Source organism: Babylonia areolata, chromosome 13 (genome assembly GCF_041734735.1).
Source record: "Babylonia areolata isolate BAREFJ2019XMU chromosome 13, ASM4173473v1, whole genome shotgun sequence".
NCBI classification, from domain to species: domain Eukaryota; kingdom Metazoa; phylum Mollusca; class Gastropoda; order Neogastropoda; family Buccinidae; genus Babylonia; species Babylonia areolata.
Window position 1 is genome coordinate 19,594,349 of NC_134888.1, and position 2,500 is coordinate 19,596,848.

The following is a 2,500-nucleotide window of genomic DNA, read 5'->3' on the forward strand; positions in this document are numbered from 1 at the left end:
TTTGTCGGGGCCCGGGTACGATACTGAACCGTCAAGAAAGGGTTGTAGGGGATTCGAACTGCCAGTATGAGTCCAACAAGCGGTGGCGTGGTGGTGGTGGTGGTGGTGTATGACGTGGTGATAGTGGGGAGGTTTCCTGCCTCGTGGTGGTGGTGGTGGTGGTGGTGGCGTGTGTCGTGGAGGGGTGGTAGCAGTAGTGGTGGTAGTGAGAGAGGTACAGTGCTTGAGGGTAAGGTAGTGTGTGAGGGGGGTTGTCAGTGCTGGCCCCCGCTCTCCACCCACCCCCGGACGGCGCTGGGACAGCTGTTGTACGCTCCAGTTCCTCTTCCCTTCCTCATCCTGCTGCTGTTCCTCCTCATTAGCACGCGCGGTCACGTCAGGTAGGTCACGCCCCGTTACGCCTTGACAACCACCAGTACCATGATGCCACGAGCCGGAACCACAGGTGTCTTGATGGGAAACTGCAGCAACAACACAACCACACCCACCACCACTACCGCTACTTTCTCTGTGGGTTGTGGAAAGGTGGTGAACGTCTCCGTCAGTCTGCTGTGCAACCGCGAACTTACCTACCTCGCCACTATATCTTGCTGCTTCTCTTTTCTGCCAGGTCTCTTCCAGGCTGGAACATTTCAGCCTGGAACATTCTTGCCTGTCTTCTTCACTTTCTCCTCCTAGTAAGTTCGAGTTAATGTTGTTGCTGTTCTCTTCACGGCATGTCTGCTGCACACTTTGCTGTGGCCCGCTCACGTCTGAGAAATGTCTGTCGGCGGTAGCAGAACCACGGCTGAGCCTCACTGCTGGGGGAGGAATGGGGTGGCAGTTCGAATCTTGGGGTAACTCTTTTTCGCTCAGCGCACTTTCTCCGTCCCTGTGGCCACTGTCGTCGTTTCCGGGGGTGGTGGGTGGCTGGGAGGGGGTGCGGTGGTGGTGGTGGAGATTCACAGGTGTAGGTGCGCGGAAAGAGGCAGGTGTGGAAGGGTGGCGGACACCCGCAACAACAAGGGTGGGGTTGACACTGGTATCAGGGACAATGCGGGCACGTGGTGGTGGCTGGCTAGATAACGCCGGGGGTGGTGGCGGGGTAGGGGTGGTAGGAGTAACAGTAGGAACGGTGTGTTCGCTGTCGTGGCCCTGTGCTGCACCACCCCTCTTTATCAGGGTGGTGGTAGTAGTGGTGGTAGAAGTACTGTGAAGGGCCGCACTGCCACCCCACTCCTCTCTTTCTACCCGGAACGGTGCAGGGGGCAGGGTGGTTGTGGTGGTTGTTGTTGTGGCCGGTTGTGAGCTTCTTCCGTCACCTGTCGCGTAGGTTGATGTTGTTGTTGTTGCTGGTGGTGGTGCTGGTGGCGGCGGCGGTTTTTGACAAGCGGGCAGCAGTGGGAAGAGGTCAGTTGTGTGGGCTACAGCAGCGTTACTAACAACACCGCTCCTCCTCCCCGCGTCGCTACACCGCGCGTCACGAGCCGAGCGCTCTGAGGGACATTCTCCTCCCACAGCCTCCTTCTTCACCCCTTCACCGCCTTCCTCCTCACTGTGAGGGTCTGGGAAGGGAGGGAGAGGAGGAGGGGGGACAGGGGGGAGGCAGTCCACAGGAGTGAGAACGGACCAGGAGGAGGAGGAGGAGGAGGAGGAACACCTTCCTCCTCCTCTTCTCCTTCTACCCCCCCTCCTCCCTTCCACTCCGCTGACTGCCCTGAGCGAGCTGTGAGAGCGATTAGTCCCGGTGGTGGTCTCTGCAGCCAGTATTACTGGGCCGGTGAAGCCGCCAAGACTTGGTGCCGCTTTATTCGTCCACGACTTTGACCCCGACTTGTTGTTGCTGTCTCCCGCCGCGATCTTCGGCACCCCACCACCCCCACTCCCACCCACACCCTTCCTTCTCCTGCTGTTAATACACCTGTCTTCGCTGGACACACCTCTTCCACCTCCTCCTCCTCCATCGTCCCTCGCCTCCCCCACAACGCGAGTTTCTGCGCCCCTGTCCGCCACCACCACCGCGTCCATCCAGTTCTCGTGGCTGGTGTTATTAATACTGCTATCATTAACATTAGTGTTCTTAACCGTCTGGTGGCCGGCCCAAACTTTCCCTCTCCCGTCACAAACACCGCTCATGCAGGTCCTTTCATCGCTGAGCAGAGTTCCACCCTCCCCGTGAAACGCTGGAACGTCCACTTTTGAGTTAATAACACCAGCGATGTGACTCCCAGGTCCCGTGTGGTCCGTGGGTGGTGGTGGCAATGCTGAGACTTGGTGGTGGTGGCGGGGAAGGGCGCTTTCTGGCTCTGCACCATTCAAACCCGACACCTTTCCCGCTATTTCAGGCTCTACACCAATCAAAGCCGACCCCTTACCGGCTAATCCACCTTTCCGCTTCTGATCCTCCTCCTTCTTCTTTCTCGGACTGCCTGGCGGTGGATTCTTCTTGTGGGAGACGACCCCACGACTGACGCTGTCGGAGAGAGCACGTGCACCGCTTCCGGGAGAAGAACTGGACATC

General features: G+C 58.7%; 1 protein-coding gene across 4 annotated transcripts in view; it reads right to left on the reverse strand.

Moving 5' to 3' along the window:
- Nucleotides 1–2,500, reverse strand: part of LOC143289132 (uncharacterized) — a 269,327-nt gene that overhangs the window by 234,785 nt on the left and 32,042 nt on the right. For 3 of the 4 annotated variants that reach the window (XM_076598006.1, XM_076598005.1, XM_076598007.1), the window contains exon 1: nucleotides 1–828. This exon is cut by the window's left edge and continues 1,339 nt beyond it. The exons of the other annotated variant lie outside the window; for it this stretch is intronic. The gene's annotated coding sequence lies outside the window, so the exon portion shown is untranslated. Of the gene's footprint in view, nucleotides 829–2,500 lie in introns of those variants that run through there. 4 annotated transcript variants of the gene reach the window in all.